The sequence below is a fragment of the Pinus tabuliformis genome, chromosome 7 (genome assembly GCF_031772625.1).
Source record: "Pinus tabuliformis cultivar Carrire ecotype Pingquan chromosome 7, CPIR1, whole genome shotgun sequence".
Lineage (NCBI taxonomy): Eukaryota > Viridiplantae > Streptophyta > Pinopsida > Pinales > Pinaceae > Pinus > Pinus tabuliformis.
Window position 1 is genome coordinate 1,858,248,562 of NC_142293.1, and position 20,628 is coordinate 1,858,269,189.

At 37.7% G+C, this 20,628-nt stretch overlaps 1 pseudogene; it reads right to left on the reverse strand.

Annotated features, from left to right (window-relative positions):
• Positions 1–884: 884 nt before the first annotated feature.
• LOC149255845 (putative carotenoid cleavage dioxygenase 4, chloroplastic pseudogene) lies at positions 885–2,489 on the reverse strand (annotated as a pseudogene).
• Positions 2,490–20,628: the final 18,139 nt, after the last annotated feature.

A 20,628-nucleotide genomic window follows, 5' to 3' on the forward strand; every position in this document is an offset into this window, starting at 1 on the left:
TCACTCAAGTAATTAAATTAGATTATATATATGTAAAACAATTATGAAAAAATAATCAAGTAGCCATTGTAATATTCTTGTTACTAATTATTGGTCACGGTCACTCAAGTAATTAAATTAGATTGTATATATGTAAAACAATTAAGAAAAAATAATCAAGTAGCCATTTTAATATTCTTGTTATGTGTTATCACCGTGTCTATGAGATTATTAGATGAATATATTTTTAAAATTTATTGAAATTTGTAAAAAATTGTTTATATATATATATATATATATATATATATGAATTATTTAGAGGAAAATATGTGTCTTATATGTGTAGGATGATTTAGATTCAATAATGTTTAAAGTTATTATAATAATGTTTATGAGGTTAATTGTTAGAAATCACTCGAAAGGAGAAGGATAAGAATTTTATTTCAATTATATATATATATATATATATATGATATTTTGAATAAATGATCAATAAATACGTGGTTAAAATATTTTTTATAAACAAATCATTAATTCAAATTAATATAATAATAATAATATAATCATTATAAATTAATTAAAATTAAAATAAATATAATAAAATATAAATAAGATTAAATGTTTTACCAATTTTATGAATAACATTTGAATTTTTTCATTCCACATAGAACTAATATAAAATTTCACAAGAATAGTCCATGCTACCTAGGACAAATAAATTCCACATAGAACTAATATAAGATTTCACCTTGCTAGCTAGGACAAATAAAATGTCATTTATATTTTTGAAACACATTATAAATTTAGAAGTTTCTCATTAAAAGCCTAAAAATTATAGTTTTTCCTGGCAATATCATGATATGTTTCTATTTTTAGTGAAAATTAATCTCGATGCGAGCTCGGAATTAGATTTGGTTTGCCAAGTCAGCATCACAAACGAAGAGGCCATGAAAGACGTACGAAACTCTGGCAGGGAGCCACGATTTCAAGGGTCGGAGATTGGACGTCCATCACCAAAAAACTGGAAATCCCCGTGCCTTCATTATAGGTAAAAGCCACGGTGTACCCGTCATCCTCCTTGGCATTTGGATCCAAACTCCGGGGCACGAAGAACAGCTCATTGTCGAAGCAACCTTCACCATAAGCCCTCGACGCGACCACGCACTCGCTTCCAGCCATCGCTTCCGGCATATCAAAGTCAAGTTTAATGACCCCAAAGAGTTTAGGCAACGGTGCTGCTATCGACATGTATGTATACTTGTTCTTCTTAGCAATGAACCAGGGATTGATGATGCCCAACTCCAAACATTTTGAAGACAATGGCTTTTGGGATACAATCCTGTTTCTCGAATTTATGCGGACCTTCTCTACTATGGAATGGACCAGAGAGGTTCTCTCTAGAACATGCTCCACCGGGTACAAATTCGCACCAATCAACACGATCTCGTCACCCTCGTCCCACGTGTTAAGCGAATGGAAGAAATTGAATCCCGGGACTTTCACCCATTTCATCATGGCCTCATCCGTTGCGTAGCGCAGGAGAATGCCGAGCCGCGGGACCTTAGCAAGGTCGCAACCCATGGGAGAGCCACCACCGAAAATCATATTCATGGGGTCCACCATGATCTGGGTTTTGGGAAATATGGCATATTGCTTAGTTATCACAAAATCGTGAATTAACCACGGCTGCAACATCGACAGGATTCCGACGTTCGGTTCTTTTTCTCCGGCAGGCGACACTTTGAAATAATTGAGAAACAGAGGAATGAAACTGCAACGGAAAGCGAAAATCTCTCATGTCCGGGTTCGATCTTGGGATGTGTTGTCATGGCCATGAAGAGTTTCCCGTCGAAGTCATACATGCCGGCAGTGACAATTTCGCCGGATTCCGTGACCTTCATCGTGTACGAAAGATCTGATTCCTCGACCACAATCAGTGTTCCATTGAAATACAGGAGACTGGTATTTGCCAATCCTGCGCCATTGAAGGGATTAAAGAGGCCAAGAGCCACTCTGGCGTGGAACAGGACTCCCTTGGCCAATCCGGCGGCGAGGCTATAGAAACCGAAAAAGAATTTGGGCACCACCTGGCCTCCCACCGTCTTTTCTTGCAAAAATTTGTGCGTGCAGATGAAACGACTGCAGAACGTTACTCAACCATCTTTGATCATGATGGCGTGAAGAATTCCGTCGCCGTCGAAAAGATGGTGGCCACCTCTAGGGACGTATCTCGGATTCGGCCCATTATGGATATAAACACCGTCGACACAGGGAGGGAGAGGGCCCTGTATCTTGTTGCACGCCACTGGTGCAGCCTCTTGCACGGGAGCAAAGTTTCCAGCCAACACAAATCTTGGATTCACGGAAGGCCTTAGCAGATTATCGATAAAGTTATTTATATCATCCACAACATTTCATAAAACCGCTGCCAAAGCAGAAGAAATGCCATTAAGCGGATCTTTTGAGGGAAATGTAGTAGTGGGCGTGGGCATGAGCATGGGCGTGGGCATGGATTTCAGATCATTACTTTGACATCTAGTGCCATTGACAATGATCTTTTTCTTCTGATATCTTGGATGACCTGAATACGTCTTAGCATGAAATTCCGTCAAGATAATCTTCTTAAGCTCACTTCCATCTGGAACATAGATCTTGTCCCTAAATCTGACCAAGCCACGATAGTCTCCATTCTAATCACCTATACTGTGTTGATAAAATCAATATACTTGTCATCTTGTTGTCCTTCCTGCAATATCCAATCTTGTAAATATGTACCATAAAAACTCATAGTTGTTATGTGATTTACCTATATCCTCCTGCTAAGAGCATCTACAACCTTGTTCTCTTTACCTTTAATGTACTTGATCTCAAAGTCAAACTCACCGATCGTGGACAACCATCTAGCTTGCTTGGCATTCAAATTAGATTGGTCAAATATATACCTCAATCCACTATGATCCCTCATCAAGATGAACCTCCTTCCAAGAAGATAATGCATCCACATATTCAAAGTATGGAAGATTGCTGCCAACTCAAGATCATGTGTTGGGTAATTCTACTCATGCTCATTAATTTTACTTGATTCATAGCATACTACCTATCCTTCCTACATCAGGACTGCACCAAGCCCTCCCTTGCAAGCATATGTACATACCACAAGCTCTTTGTCCGGATATGCAAATAACTGCTTCAACTGCTCAAAACTAGTTGCACATTCCTTTATCCATTCAAACTTCTTACCTTTCCTTTGCAACGATCTAATACGATAAGAAATATGTGAGAAGTTATTGATGAACCTCCTGTAATAAACTGCTAACCCCATAAAGGACCTTACCTCATCCAAATTCCTAGGAGTTTCCCACTCCATGATAGCCCTTATCTTTTCTAGATCCACTGTTATGTCTTCCTTGGAAACCACATGTCCCAAGTAATGTACCTCTGTATGAAAGAAACTTCATTTATTGAGCTTATCATACAACTGATGTTCTCTCAACAATCTCAATACTGCTGCTAAATGTTCGACATGTTCTTCTTTAGTCTTAGAATATACCAATATATCATTAATGGATACAATAACAAACTTGTCCAGATAAGAACCCAACAGACTATTCATCAAGCACATAAAAGGAACTGGAGCACTAGTCAAACCAAATGGAACTACAACAAACTCGTATTTCCCATACCTAGCCTAGAAATAAATCTTGTAGATGTCTTCTTCTTTGATGCGTACCTGATGGTATCTTGATCTCAGATCAATCTTCGAGAACATTGTTGCTCCCTTCAACTGATCAAACAAGTCATCAATCCTCGGAAACAAATACCTATTCTTGATGGTAACTTTGTTCAATTGTCTGTAATCACTGCATAACCTAAGAGTATCATCCTTCTTCTTCACAAACAACATCCGTGCACCCTAAGGCAATACACTTGGCCTAATGTATCCCTTGTCAGGCATCTCCTTCAACTGCAACTTCAACTCGACCAACTCTGGTGTGCTCATCCTGTAAGGTGCCTTTGATGCTGGCCTTGCCCCTGGTACCAACTCAATAGAAAATTCCACTTCTGTGTGAGGTAGCAACTTTGAAATATCTGTCAGAAACACATCCTAGAATTTTTGTAGAACTGGGTACCTTCTCAATACATTTGCATCCTCAACTCCCTTACCTTTGTCATTGGAAATTGCAATGTGAATAGCACACACCCTTTCTTGCGATTGCACTTTGCCTACATAGATGTAACCATAGTAACTGATGTTTCCTTCTTCTTACCCTACAAGAATCTTTGTTCCCCATTTTCATCCAGACACTCAATAGCCTTGTCATAACATTCCACCTTGGCCCTACGAAGATACAACTAGTCCATTCCCAACAACATATTATATGATCCTAATGACAATACATTCGAAGTGATAAACTCTCTTATTTGTACTTGTAGCCAACTGCACTGACCAAGATTTTGCATGCACTTATTTATTCAAAACACACTTATTCACCAGGTCAATATTAACATAACTATAATTAGCTCCAGAGTCAATAAAAATAGAAACAACTTGATCACAAAGTTTAACATCCATGTCGATAATAGATGCTTGGTGATCTACCTACCTGTTATCCAATGCTGCATAGATCCATGGAATACTCTGTCCAACATCTTCGACTGTTTGTGCCTCCTGAGCACTATAGATATATGGTGTGACACTGTGATGTTATGGACAATCTCTCCTACGATGCTCTCCACCACAATTCCAACACTGCAAAGGCTTCCAACCTGCACCCTCGTTCTGCTCCTCAGACCAAAATCCCCATCCTCTATCAGATGCATTGAACTTCTTATGTGGTGTCACATTCTCTTTGTTACTTGTATCTTCAGGTCTTGTTTGCTTCTTGTCTCATTTTCCTTGTTACATTTCCAGTCTGGCTTTGTCTCAGATCTACGATTTGATTGCTCAAAACAATGCTTTAGCTTTCGGATGGAATCCTTTAATGATCTAGGCTCATCAAACTCAATCTTGTCCTTGAACGCTACTGACAACCCACTAATGAATCGCTGGGTCTTGGCCTTCTCCTCCTTGAGGTAAGACACATAACTTAATAACTCCAAGAATCTACAAGTGTACTCCTCGTCAGTCATAGATCCCATATTGAACTCATAAAACTCTTTTGCCTCGTCATAGTAGCACTACGATGAATATTTCTTCCTGAATAATCTCTAGAACTCACTCCAATTCAACTCCTCTTCATGAATACCTCTGACATTCTTTACATCTTCCCATCAGATATCTGCTTTACCTTTAAGATTGAATGTCGCTATCCTAGCCTTCATGTTCACTGAGTAATGATGCAACCTAAAGAACTTATTTATCCCAAGCAACCATACTTCAGAATCCTGTGACTTCTTAATTTCCCCATCAAATGTAGGTGGATTTTATTTCTTGAACTCATCCAGAAAATATCCCTTGTCACTCCTCCTGTAAGGATGATAACGATGATGACTATGATACTTGTATGAACCAAAACTAGAGTGAAGTCCATTTCCACTACCTCGTCTATTAGGTGTATCCAAGAATCTTCCATCTCTGACCATGTCATCTCTATCCAACTTGTGCCCACCATGTGACCTGCTACCATATGCTCCATTAGTCCTATCCTCCTGTCCATGACTGATTCTAAGTGGTCCCTGTCTCTGCAAGTCTGAAAAGCTTTGAAGAATAATTGCATTGACTTTTTCTTGTTTCTCCTGTGCCCTAGAAAGTCTCTCTTGTGATTGAATGATTTGGTCATTATCTTCTTTGCAACTCCTTATTTCTGCCTTCAAACTTCTCAAAGTGTCTGCTATGTCAGGAGAATATCCCTCACCATGTTGCTCATCTGATCTATAGGGAGAATCTCGTGAGTTGTAGTCTACCATATTGCTAGTCATCTTTGATCTTCTCTTCCTGCAAGGTATATCATGTCAGCTAAACCAAATCATAAACAAAGCAACGTACCTCAGTTTATTTTTAGGGGAGGATATCTCATCTGCAAGACCAACCAGATTAGTGCAATACATATATAAACATAATCATATCAACATTTAATCATCATTTCAACCATTATCCAGTCATCAATGCATGACCATACCAACCACATACCATGACCTCATGCACAGAAACTATAACCATGTCAATGTACTCATAACAACACATAAACACTAATATGCATCACCAATGCACAACCGGCATGCACTCATGATGGCCACACCCAAAAACAACACCATCAATTTTACATCGCAACACAAATGCAACCATGCCCAACACCATGCATTCAACACAAGCACATATACCAGAAGCATGAAGAACACATACACAACTGATATGTATGAATTCTCAGCACCCACCGGGCATCCAATCCAAGGGGTGAACCATGCTCTGATACCACTCTATAACACCCTCCTCCCACATTTACCCAAGTTAACCGATTTTTTGGGGTAAACATGTGACGAGAGGCTACTATGATGCGATTAAAATCCCCATGTAAAGTTAAAGAAGTGGAACCGATAAAACAAAAATATTCTGACCTTCCACACATGCTACAGAACCTTCAGTAGCCAACCAACCCTTCCAGGTGACCAACCCCTGAGGCGGCTTGCTTTTTCACTGCCCTAGAGCCTCAGTTTCCCCCATGACAGGGCATGCATGTGACTGAGACCCTCCAGTTGCTCCCACAACAAGGCATCCATGTGACTGTGGCATTTTTCAGGTAGTTCTATGCCATCAAACCCAGATTCTGTGCAACTTTTTTAGGGCCAAGACTCGGGCCACTGCCCATAACTTCATGAAAGCTTTAGAAATGATAAATAACATTGAAACAAGATTACTAATGCAAACATTTGCTCAATGAATTGACTGGAGCCCTACTAGCCATGACAGGCATTTTGTCAAACATATCACAAATATGTAAGCTACAGGTCATAACAACAGATATGAGAATATGGGTCTCATACTTATCTGAGATTCGTAATTATTGATGCCTTATCACAATATCTGCATTATCATCTATTAGGTCATATATTCATTGATCATTCATTTACTAATCAAAACATGATGAGAGTCATACATCAAGACTGTAGTAAAACATCCTCATAACCAACATATATATTCAACAGAAATAACAAAGATATAACAACCATAAGAACCACATATGAACAAGTATATTTAGCCATCAAATACATGAGGAAAGAATCTCTTATTAACATATGCAAAATGCAACCAAGTCTGGGACTTCTACGTATCACCCAACCATAGATTGGTTTAACCAAATATTTCTTTCAGTCAATCATCCATGTGCCATAGTCGAAGCCTGAATGTGGGATCTCATGGAAAAAAAAAAACAAACAAACTAGGGCTTCCAGAGGCCAAACCACCTCAACCCTCAACTAGTGATTCCACCTCACGGCCAGACATCATTAACCATCACCAGATTGGTCTCTACCAAATTTGTCCAAGGCTCTAAAGTGTTTGTTCCAACCATGAATACCAGGACTAGTAACTCAACCCATAGTTGTTGCCAGCTTCCAGAGTGTTTGTACAACTAGGGCTTCCAAGACTAATAACTCAACCCACCAAGGGATTCCAAAGTGTTTGTCCAACCAAGACTTCCAGGACTAGTAACTCAACCTAAGCTATTACAGGGCTTCCAGAGCATTTGTCCAACCAAAGCTTCCAGGAACTAATATCTCAACCCACAACCATAAGGAACATGTGAACCAACCAGAAAAAAAAAGGAAAGACACCCACAACACCATGGCTATCCAGGAAATGGCAAGGCTAGGAAAATCCACCATCAATCTAGGAAATCCTCCATGCCAATGATAGATCATAACCAAAAAACCACATGCATGTGTCATGCATTCCAAAACTAGCAAGGAAATCATACATGCAACTCAGTACTTGCAAGGAAAACCCACTGTAATTGTTGATCCCAATGTCCTGTTGTGCTTTCCTGTTATTCATTTTCCTTCTTGCTCCAAATCCAAAGTATGCCACACTCCTCCAAGAGTGCTCCAAGAAAACTCTAAGTGTCCAAGAGTATGGGAGAGAGAGTAGAATAGAGACCTCCAAGCTAAAACTAACAAAAAGCTACAAACTGATCCTCATAATCCTTTTTAATAATGAGGCCTCTAATTTCTTCAATTTCCATTATTTTCTTTCATTGTCCTCCTCGCATGCAACCTGTGACCTTTCACCTCCTTTTTCTCCTAATTTCAATTATTTTTATAAATAAAATTCCAATTAATGCAACTTTGTATTTCCAAATCCTTTGCCATTTCTTTTGCCAATTTCCATAGCCATTAATTAATCACAAGTGAGACCCATCACTATGTTTTTTCCCAACATTCAGCTTGGAATACGTGTCTCATGACCATGGTTATTACTTTTCCTTTATGAACATTTTTACATGGATTTTTGACCAAGGCTGCTACATGTAGGCACGTCAAGGAAACACCAAATTTTTTTCTATGTGGTTGTTCCATTCTACGCGACACCAAATTTTGCTCATTATGGAAACATCAAGTTTCTTTTCATCTTATATACTATGCTCTTTGTTTCATTTTTTGCTTGATTTGGGTTTGGATCCACCTGAGCCTAAGCTTCCTTATGCACTAAAACACTTCCTTTAATGACCATACTTTACTATAGACTTGCACAACACTACCTTTGACATCAAAGACATTGCAATTGACATCAATCACAACATATATACAACACTTATGGCAAACTTATTTAGGTTTCAACTACATGATAAATTTAATATTGTAAAAGGGTATATTTTACCATGCAATGAATACGAACCAATAAAATTATAATAAATTTTAGTCTTTATATATTAAATGAAAATAAGGAGAATTGGTTCTTCAATCTTATTTATAATATTCATCATTATTATATAATACCAAAAATATAATGCTAATTCAAAGACAAATATTTAGTAATCAAAATATTTATAAACTTCTCTTTTTCGATGATAAAAAGATACCAACTATTTCAAGATAAAACCAAAAATACATACAAAGGAACTATATGTTCATAATCATACAAATCTAAATCACATAATATCTACAAAATCATTCTATATAATTCATTTGTTCTTCGACATAATTATTTCAGCATAATCATGGCATCTCAATATTAAAAGCTATAGCTATAACAAAAAATTTCACATATTTGCTGTAAGGTCCCATCCTAGGGTCCTATACCAGATCTATATTCTCCTATTTTAAATGCAATAAAAGGGCAATAATTTATTTTCTGACAAGACATTTAAACGATGATAATTTACCATTTAAAATCTAATTCCTACAATTTAAATAGTGAACATTTCATTTCAATCACTTACATGAGTAATCTATGCATAGAGAAATACCTGTACCAATAGCCCGGTGGAGATGCCCTTGAGCTGCTGCTCCTGCTAGAATGCTCCTCTTGACTATCGATTGGATTTACCTCCTAGCCAATTAGGAAGTAATTCCTAGCCCAAGAAACCTCCACAGGTTCCCTAGCCCTCCGAGCCCAAGTCTAACCAGATATAGTGTGTCCAAGATGAATAATACTCCATTCCTCTCTCTCAAACAATTCCTCCAAAACCACAGCCAAACCAAAACCAAAAGCAAGACCAACCATCCCCTTCCCCCCTCATCCTTCTTCTTTTATGCCCCCTTCTCTTCTCCACCTCAACCACCTCTCATTAATGTCATAACTTCTCCCTCATCCTTACATTTGACTTCTTTTCTCTCAAGTAAACATGAGAGGACATTTGGGAATGTGATATGAATATAAAATTGGGTAATTAATTGGAGAGGACCATGTCTTCTCCCAAGTAAATCTGAGAGGACATTTGGGAATGTGATATGAATATAAAATTGGGTAATTAATTGGAGAGGACCATGTCTTCTCCCAAGTAAATGTGAGAGGAAATTTTGGGGATGAGAGATGAATATATAAATTGGTAATTAATTGGAGAGGACCATGTCTTCTCCCAAGTAAATATGAGAGGACATTTTGGGAATGAGGTATGAATATATATATAATTTGGTAATGAATTGGAGAGGACTATGTCTTCTCAAAATTTAAAAATTTGGGGAGGTAAATAACAAAATTTATATCAGTACCAAATTTACAGTTTCACCAATGTAGGTATGTACCAATATTTCTTGATAATTATAAGTCCATATTTTAAGGAAATTTAAACACTTAGTAAAATTTGCAGGATAATATTAAATAGGGCATTACATACACTCCTCCTTTAGAAAACTTTGTCCAAAAGTTAGAGTGTAAAAGATACAAGAGTTCGAAGCAGTTTGGCAATAAGGCATAACAAATGGAGAGAGAGTTATAGTAGTAAAATTTGATAAGTCAGACAATGACATTCCTTCCCATCAAGAGTCTCCAACTGATCTATATCCTCCTATCCCTCCTGACCTACTTCTGTTCCCACCCTATCCATCCTCTGCTGCTATATACGGTGGCATTGGCTATACCAATCTAACCACTGATAAAACCAACATGGCGGAAGCGTCGACTATATTGACCTAACTTCCCCAGCAGGCAACTGGCAATCATCATCACACGTCTAGGGGAGCGTGTCCACCACTGCCCTCCCACGATTCCAGGTTTGGAGGTTACACGGTGGGAAATACCTCCACCCCTCCTTACAACTAGGGTCAACACCAACTGGCAATCGTCATCACACGTCTAGGGGAGCGTGTCCATTACTGCCCTCCCACGATTCCAGGTTTGGAGGTTACACAGTGGGAAATACCTCCACCCCTCCTTACACTAGGGTCAACATCCTAATATGGACCACACTACAACGTTGGTTGGATACTTGTCATCGAATAATCCAGTCAGATAGTCTTGCCACCTGCCATTTACATTTTGCCCATGTCATAAGAGTGCATATCAAGTAGATAGAAAATGTAATAGAACAATGTACATCATACCTTTCTTCGTTAGATGTCTCAACCTTCCCCAATGGAAGAGTAGATCTTGGCTATCATATAGTTCTTTCCAATCTGCAGGTTAGTTCTCATTCATGCATATATATAACAACAAAATATATATAGATAAGGATTAGTGCACTAGTTAATAGCCTCTTTAGTTTAGTGAATGCAGTGTCACATTCATATTTCCATTCATACCTGAACCCTTTTCGTTGTAATGTGGTGATGGAGAACATACCAGTGCAAATACTCAGTTGCCCAGGCAGTTCGATTTTCTTAGTGGCAGAGATTCAACATAGGATATATAGGCAAAGGGTGAGTATTAGGTGGTAGAGGAAGATAACAACATTCCAGGAGGAAATATTCCAGTCACGGGAAGAGGCAGTGAGAGGAAGGTCAAAATCCCTAGAGGTTATGCGCAAGCATTGTGCAGAGGGTGACGCAGAAGGTTCAGCATGTGGCTAGGAAGGCAATTTCGGTGGCAGAAATTAGTTGTGGGGTGAGAGAAAATTATCACAATAATTTTGCCAACATTTTCCTCGGATTAGATTTCCAGTAGAACATCTAAATTATTGTACTCAGAATTGTTGCTGAAGAATAATATAAAATCCTCATCTGCTACACCGGTTTTCCCACATTGGGGTTTTCTGGGGACAATTGTCTAAAATTAACTATGTCAAAATTCTAATGTGTGTGCTAGAATTTCTCAGTTTCCAGTATTTTACTTTCCACAATATTTTTATGGTGAAAATTGCAGTTGTGATTTTATTCATTGTTTGTCGTAGCAAATAAATTGCATAATTTAATTTACAGTTAGCAGAATAATTTCTAGTTGCTGCAAAAGATGAAATTTTCACATTGTGTTTGTACCTTCACAATGATTCATGATGATGAAGATAAATCCTCCTACACCTCTACATTTACACCCCCCCCCAAAAAAAAAGAAAGCCTCCCTCATTTATCCTTTTCCCTTTTGTATAACAATATACTCATCATAGTTCTTGTATGGGTTTATCCCTTTCTAATAACTATTATTATATGGATTGTTTGTTACTTAGGAGTCGTCTCAACGCTCCTATATCACTATTGTGGATTGTTGTACTCTCTAGTCCTATTAATGTACTTTGATCACTAATGCACAATAATAAAATTATCTTATCTTATATATACATTGGTTAATAATATGTTTATAGTTAGAATCTAGATTAAGATTGTGAAAGTTTAATACACATATGCATGCACCTTATTACATATGTAGAAAAGTATCTTGTATTTATTTTGGGATTGCTCTAAGGCTAGACCGTTTTGGGCTTTCTAATGCTGAATAACTAACAATTTATTATTCAATCCTCTATATTACAAATGGGTCTTCTAGGATGCACACATTATCAAGATAAGTATTTCGTTGCTTGCTCACACATTATTAAATCTGAAGTCCTTTGGACCCGTTTGGACATTGAATGCAAACTTAAATGAGCTTAATCAAGATTCCTTAAATGCTACAGGACAACATAATCAATATTCCTTGGTTTCTAAGTTGGTAGTCCAAGAAGAAGCTCATTCGGGAAGCAAAAGACCTGGCCAACACTGTTTTGAGAACTATTATGTCTTAAATGAGCTCAATTTTTTGAACATTAGCGAGTCTGTCTTGGCGTTGCACAAGAGTAGCTGATTCCTCTACCAGATAAATCCTGGTGGTATTCTACAAGAAATCTAGTCATTGGAACTAGGATGTTAATGGTGTCTTAGAAACGTTTCTCTTCTTGACACTTTAGTTACAGCAGTTGCATCCTTAGAGCCTTCTGCCTTTGTAACCCACTAGTTATATCCATCTCCAATACAAACTTCTGGTTAACATCAATCACGTGTGTAATAGAGATGAAACAAATTTAATGAGCACCTAGGACAATCTGATCAGTTGATTACCTAGATATGACTTTTGCTGTGCAATGAGTGTATCTTGTTCAAATGAGTTTGTGGTCTTCGAGGATCAACGACTTGCCTCTATTGTGTAAAGTTTCTGCAGGGGGTGAACTAGTGGCAATTGATCTCAAGATAAATCTGTCTAAGAGGCTTACTAATGCAGGCTAAATAATTTCCTTCAGTCAAGGTGTCATTCAGGATCACATAGAATTAGGATGCTTTGACTCACTGCAAGCACATAAAGAGGACCTCCATTCCCAGAAAATATTTTCTTCTTAGCAATTGAAGTGTGAAGAGGGAAGTAGCACTCCAGTGAGCTTTAGTGCTAGAGCAACTCCAAAGTCCCATATTGACATGCATGTGTGTCTTGACTCTTCACTGACACCACCATCACACAAACAACTTCAGGATTCTAAACCTTCCATGATATGCGGCCACTATTGATGGGAACAAGACACAGTGACAGCCCCTTAGCCATGTAGCGATAACATTTTGTGTCACTGATACAATTTAGCTGACTTTATGCAATAGAGAAAAATGTTCTCCTAGAAGTATCTTTGAGAAGAGAAAGGTTGGATAGAATGATGCAAAGGAGTGAGCCATCTTAAAATTTTGCAAGTTCCATTGCTGTATGCAGCTAACTCAATGAATCATTAATACGATTAGCCACCAACTTGACACCGATTCAAATTAGGAAAGAAATTAATATGGTGATTATGTGGACATGGTATTATCAACTGGAAAACATAAATGAAGGATTAGAGTGCAAGACCGATGCAAAATAAATCTCCAAATCCAAGCTGAGAGAATATGGCACATAAATCTAGTGTTTATGCCTTTGGTAGGATCATAAATAGAGAGAGAAATTAGAGCCAATGTCATTCTTCATTCTCCTAAAAAAAAATGTATCGATTACTAACAATGAAGTTTCTTGCTATGCAATGTCAATGCTTGCACCGAGCTATAATTTCCTTTAGATTTTCCTTTAAAATTTTGGTTCTATAAATGGGGAAATTAACAACTGCTTTAAAGGCTACAATCTTGTCATGCAAGACTTCTATAAACCTGTTAAAACATGTATCAGATAACCGTATTGACATAATAAAAATGCCATGACAGGGCTTGGCACTAGTGGGACTAGACTTGCAAGTAGAAACTGGAAAAGGGATAGCGAATAGGGGTCCTTAAACAATTCTTTCTAATTAATGATAGATGTACAAAAGACTTAACAAATGTGAAGCTTTACGAGTCATTATTATCTGGTAGAAAATAATCAAAGCCAACCTAGACTGACAGAGTTTAGAGACCAAGTTTGCAGCAGCTTGTAATCAATAATTGTATCAGAGATTCAAAATCATAAACCTTCCTTTGATATCTTGAAGGCAGAAGGTGAACACAGAAACTAAGATTGAATAGTACATAATCCACACATGGAAGGGATGAATGAAGTTTCCATACACATCATTCCTCTACTATTTTCCATGTCCTTGCCTTAATCATAACTCCAACTTCCTCTAGTACATGATAGTTGGAAAAGTTCAAGGCTCAAATATAGCTCCATGCTTATTTAGGAACCTATGTCTGCACCATATGGTTTGGGGGTACCTGCACTATCACCTGATAATTTTTTTTATCATCATGATTTATCTACTTATGATTTCTATAGCAGTCTGGCTAGAGTTAACACTATACAATATTCCCCCACTATGCCTTATGCAGAGCACCTGAGTGAATCATGTTTTTCATTGACTGATTATCATAATATGATTCAAAATTTCCCTTGAACCCATTTTAGTCTCTGCATATTAAAGCATTGTATTCTTACATGACACCTTATCAAAGAGATCTAGTGTGTTGTTTCCACATATTGCATGTGGTGAGAGGTAAATAATAAAGGAATTGGGTCTACCTTTAGCTTAGATAACTTTGTTCTTATCAGACACCCACATTCTCACCATGGCTTGAAACATTTGCACTAGCCACTTATAAATTTCTGATCATCATGGTTTATTGTCATGAAACCAGCTCACAAAAAGATAGAAAAGATAGATCAACGCCTTAGAATTCAGCCTCTTCGAGGGGGCAACCTCCTTTACATTACATAAATGAACAATTCTTGGATTGTTCAAATGACAAAACCTCCTTTCTATATATAGGAGTCTAAGGAGTCACAATATAACCCAACCGACCTAACAATAATAATATAAAGCCACAAAAATAACAATAGAGGGATTCTATGGGGCACAGTAATAACAATATGGGGACGATAGGGGCACAACAATATTAATAAGGGATATAACTACAATAGTAATGGGGTAATCACTAGTATTATAGGGACCTAACATGCCCCTCTCCTTCAAAAAAGTGTTGTCCTCAACGCTTGAGTAGTTCTGGATGCTTCTGTATAAAATTCTCATCCTCCCATGTGGAATCTTCAGCAGATAAGTTCTTCCACTTGATGAGATACTCCGAAATTGATCGATTTCATAGCTGTCAAGTTCTTGTTTCTGTGACTGCTTCCGATTCCAATATAATTTTTCCTTCCTCGTCAAGTTCTGGAAATATTGTTTGAATTGGGAGCTTGTCGCCTATAACCTTCTTTAAACATGAAACATGGAAAACTGGGTGCACTCGAGAAGCTGCAGGAAGCTCCAATTTGTATGCCATAGTACCAATCTTTTGCAACACCTTGTACGGACCATAATACTTTGGTGATAATTTATTATCCTTCTTAGCTTGCTTGAAGGACATTTGTTTATATGGTTGTAGCCGTAGGAATACCCAATCACCTACATCAAAACTTCTTTCGCTGCGATGTTGATCTGCCTGTTGTTTCATTCTATTATGTGCCAACACGAGGTTATCCTTTAAGAGTTGGAGGACTTGTTGTTGATGTTCGATGTGATGTTCCACTGCTTGAACCTTAGAATTTTCTCTTAAATATGATGTGATGGATGGTGGCTGATATCCATAAAGTGCCATAAATGGGGTCATTTTTGTTGCTGTATGGAAGGAAGTGTTATACCACCATTCAGCCAGAGGCAACCATTTGACCCATTGTGTCTGTTTATCAGATACAAAGCAACGAAGATATCCTTCCAAACATTTGTTTACTATCTCAGTTTTCCCATCAGATTGAGGATGATAAGATGAGCTATGAGCTAACTGAGTACCAAGACAAGAAAATAATTCTGTCCAAAAATTTCCAGTGAAAATGGGATCTCTGTCACTTACAATAATCTTTGGGTTTCCATGTAGCTTTTGAATTGTTTCCATAAATGCAGTAGAAACTGTACTGGCTTTAAATGGATGTGATAATGCACAAAAGTGTGCATACTTGGTAAGTCTGTCAACTACCACCATGATGACACTCTTTCCCTCAGACTTGGGTAAACCTGTGATAAAATCCATTGAAACCTCCTCCCAACGTTGGCTTGGAATGGATAAAGGTTGTAATTGTTTCAACTTTATTTTGTTGGCAAACCAAACATTCCGCCACAAACTTTTGAATATCCGATTTAAGGCCATCCCAAAAAAATTCCTTCTTAACCCTGTGGTAAGTTTTTAAAAATCCTGAGTGCCCTCCTAAGGGAGAAGTGTGCAATTCCATAAGAATCTTTTGTTTGAGTTGGGAATTCTTACAGAGGTATAAGCGATCTTTGTACCATAACGAATCATTTTGCCAGCTAAATGTATCAGATGTACTGGAATCTTGTTGTAACTTTCGAATAAGTGCCCACACTTCTTCATCATTCTTCCATTCCTCCCTTGCTTTGTTTATCCAATCTGGTTGGATAATAGAAATGGCGCACAACAATGCTTCCACATCCTCATCCTTTCTTGAGAGTGCATCTGCCACCACATTTTGCTTCCCTTTTTTGTAGATGATTTCAAAGTCATAACCCAACATCTTTGTGACCCACTTTTGTTGCTCTTCAGAGGATAATCTTTGTTCTAAAAAGTATTTAAGGCTATCATGATCGTTTTTACCTTGAAGTGTCTTCCCATTAGGTAGGGTCGCCATTTCTTAAGTGCATGTAGTATTGCCAACATTTCCTTCTCATAAATAGCTTTGTGTAAAAACTTTCCCTTGATTGGACGACTTTCAAAAGCAATGGGTCTTTCATCTTGCATTAAAACAACACCAATTCCATTTCCTGAAGCATCACATTCCACAATAAAGGTTTTTGTGAAGTCCGGTGTAGCTAAGACCGGTGCTTGGCACATTGCCTCTTTAAGATGTTCGAAGGCCTTTGTTGCTTCTGGAGTCCATGAAAATGCATCTTTCTTCAATAATGTTGTTAGAGGTGCTGCTATTCTCCCATAATTCTTAACAAACTTGCGATAATACCCTGTCAACCCGAGAAATCCTCGCAGATGCTTTATGGATGTGGGGATTTTCCATTCCTTAATGGCTTTAATTTTGCTAGGGTCTACCTTAACTCCTTCATGAGATACAATATGACCCAGATATTCCACCTCTTGTACTCCAAAGAAACATTTGGATCTTTTTGCATATAATTGTTTCTCCTCCAATAGTTGTAGCACCCTGTCAACATGTTCAACATGATCCTTCCAAGACTTGTTGTAGATTAGTATATCATCAAAAAATACTAACACAAATTTTCTAAGGAATGGTTTGAAAATGGAATTCATCAAACCTTGAAATGTAGAAGGTGCATTGGTAAGGCCAAAAGGCATGACCAAAAATTCATAATGACCCTCATGAGTTCTAAATGTTGTTTTCAGAATGTCTTCAGTCTTCATTCTGATTTGATGATATCCTGAACGAAGATCCAACTTGGTGAAGTAAATTGATCCATGCAATTCATCCAGTAATTCATCAATGACAGGAATGGGAAACTTATCTTTAATAGTGAGCTTGTTGAGCTCCCTATAATCCGGACACATGCGCCATGATCCATCCTTCTTGTGCACCAATACTACTGGAGCAGAGAAAGAACTTTGACTAGGTTGAATTATACCAGCCTCTAGCATTTCTGCAACCATACGTTCAATTTCACTCTTTTGAGCATAGGGATATCTGTACGGCCTGATGTTTGGAGGAACACTTCCTGGAATCAGATGAATAGCATGATCATGATCACGAATAGGTGGGAGACCTTTGGGAGTCTCAAATACCTTGGAATGATTGTCCAAGACTTTTTGGAGATCTGGAGAAATAGATGATTCCGATGTGGAAACATCTAGCGAACATAATTGTGCAATTACACCTCTTTGTTCCTTTTTTAGAAGCTTTGTCATACCGTTAGAGCTGATTATCTTTCCCGGTTTCCCTGCAATACCCCTTAATTCAACTTCCTTTCCTTCCGCAGAAAATTTCATGAAAAGTTCTTGAAAATTAAAAGCTATTGTACCCAAGGATTGTAGCCATTGGACTCCTAGTACAACATCAACACCTCCCATTGGAATGGAAAGCATTGGGCTAGTCAATACATATTCTCCCATGGATAGCTTGATATTATGGCACTTTCTAGAGAAATTTATTGTTCCTCCATTTGCAACCATCACTTGACACTCTGGTGCTGGATATAGGAAGCAATTCAATTCTTTTGCTACCTTACAATGAATAAAATTGTGGGTACTTCCTGAATCAATCAACACTATTACCTTTTTCTTCTTGATTTGTCCTTCTATCTTGATGGTTTGAGGAGTGGTAATTCCAGCCAATGCATTACAAGATATGGTCGGATTCATTTCTTCTTTATCTAGGCTTTGTTCCTGGAGTATATCCTCTTCTTTTGACCTTTCTTGCTCCTTTTCTTCTTCCTCTTCACAATCTATGTAGAATAATTTCTTCTCAGCACACTTATGACCTTTAGTGTATTTTCTATCACAACTGTAACAAAGCCCTTTTGCTCTTTTTTCTTCCAATTGTTGTGGTGTCAACCTTATAGGTTGTGGAAGACTAGGGGCAACAACACTTTCGTCTTTATAGTTGTGAGTGGTATGCTTCCTGGTTGCCATAATTTTGCTTTCCATTTTTCTTGCTAACCTGAATGCCTTCTCTAATGAATCAGGTTCCCAAAGGCGAACATCATGTTGGATATTATCCTTTAAAGTCCCTATGAACACATCAATCCTATGCTCCTCTGGAATATTTTTTACCCTTATGTTCAATTTTTGGAACTCCTCAATGTGCTCCATTATTGAACCCTTTTGTTTGAGACTTATCAATTGGCTAAAAAAAGTGTTGCTTTTTGTATCCTCATAATGTGCTATCAATTCTTCCGTAAAAATTGCCCAAGTGATAATTTGTTTACGAGAGAAAAGCCATTGATACCATACAAACTGATTTGGTTCCAAATATAAAGTTGCAATACGTACCTTTTGTGTGTTTTGCACATTATTGAGATCGAAAAATTGCTCCATCTGTAATATCCATGTTGCGGGATCCTTGCCATCAAACTTCCTCATATCGATTTTTGGAATATGGTGGGTCTTCGATCCAACATTAGAGTCTATGAAATCATGATTAACATTTCTTTTGTTCTCATCATGAGTTTCCTTTACTACCCTTTCAACATTAGTAAGCATTTCTTGTAGAAACTTTGTCAAATATGTCTTCAAATCTTCCATGCTTGTCTTCAAATCTGTCTTCAAATCTATCTTCAAATCGTCCATCTTAGCTTCCACGTCATTCATCTTAGCTTCTACGCCTTTCTTTAAATAATCCATCTTAGCTTCTACGCCTTTCTTTAAACCATCTATCTTAGCTTCTACATCTTTCTTTAAACCATCCATCTTAGATTCTGTTACTTTTTGTGCAAGTGACACTTGTTGCACTTGGTCTCGTAATTTTGATATATCATGTTGCATTTCTTCCTCTTCTTCATGAGTCATGCTAGAGCTTTCAGGTTGCTTACTAGGTGTTTGCATTTTCTTTCCTCGGGGTATCAATTACTGATAATAATGCTTTACTATGCCCTTTGAATTCCTTCAAACTAATTTTTCAAACCAAGCTTATGCAAAAATTAAAAAAAAAACTACACATCTTTTTTCACTTTGTAGGAGCTTGATATTGAATCTGATGTATCTCTATAATTTCGGATCATCAAATTCTAAAATTGTGACCTACGGTAGCCCTCTGTGTCCTCTTTCCAATGCCACCAGTCTGATCCAAATTGGATTCTCCAGGAAGAGTTATGCCAAATCTCCCACAGTGACCTGATTATAGACTAGTTCAGTAGAGAGAACTTGTATGACGTGCCACAATTCACTATTTTGACCTTTCGCTCTAAAAAATATATACAAGAAACTACAGTCCGTCCTCTTTCTGTACCTTCTTACGAAATTTCAATCCGATGCTCAGAGAGAAAGTTATGACGATTTTCCCCAGGTCACCTGTTTGGAATGTAATTCAAAAGTCTGCAAAAAGACCAACTTCCTCAGATCATATCTCCGCAAATATAGTGCGAAAAGCTTTGAAATTCGGACCCAAGGTTCAGTGTGATTTCATCTCAAATGGGTTTCTTTTTAGCTTTTGAAACATCGCAGAAAAAAAGTTATAGCGAAAATTCCACGATGACCTATTTGGAGCAGCGAAACCCTAGAATCCAAAGCTCTGATACCAAATGTTATGAAACCAGCTCACAAAAAGATAGAAAAGATAGATCAACGCCTTAGAATTCAGCCTCTTCGAGGGGGAAACCTCCTTTACATTACATAAATGAACAATTCTTGGATGATTCAAATGACAAAACCTCCTTTCTATATATAGGAGTCTAA